Raw genomic sequence first — 627 nt, forward strand, 5'->3', positions numbered from 1 at the left:
CTCGGAGACCCTGCAGCCCGCAGCGTTCCGGCTCGGACAGGCCCGGGATTGGCGGGCCCCGCCCCGCCCCTGGGGCTCAGCTCCACCCCCGGCCGGCCAGCGGCCCCAGCTGCGCTCTTCAAGCCGTGGGCTGCCTCGGGAGATCCCTCCCGCCCCTCCCTCCCCACCGCACGCACACTGTAACGGGAGAAAACAAGAACAGGCCTAAGACTGGTCAAGAAGCCACTGAGCAAATTGGAGGAAACAGAGAGCCGTGGGAAAAGTACTCAAGTAAACTGAGCTCTCACTTTGTGTCCCAAACGTCCTGACCCGTCCGGGGGCTCGGTGGGGTTCTGTAACTTCAGCAGGATGCGTCAGCCAACAGAAGACAAGCTGGAGAGGGTCGCGATTGGAACCCCGAGTCTAGCACTGTTCTCACGAAGGTGCTCGTCGCCTACGTCACTTCGCAGCAACCGCATTGCAATCATCGCATTCCCTCAGGCTGATCAGTTGTTATATAACACATGTTTACCTTAGTTATTAAAAATGATATGTGTTAGCTCAGGTTTTCTATGAATCAGCAATCCAGGCAGGACATAGTAATCTTTTAAGGTCTCTCGAGTTGGCAGCAGAGCTGTCACCCAGCTT

This window comes from Jaculus jaculus, chromosome 10 (genome assembly GCF_020740685.1).
Source record: "Jaculus jaculus isolate mJacJac1 chromosome 10, mJacJac1.mat.Y.cur, whole genome shotgun sequence".
Taxonomy (NCBI): domain Eukaryota; kingdom Metazoa; phylum Chordata; class Mammalia; order Rodentia; family Dipodidae; genus Jaculus; species Jaculus jaculus.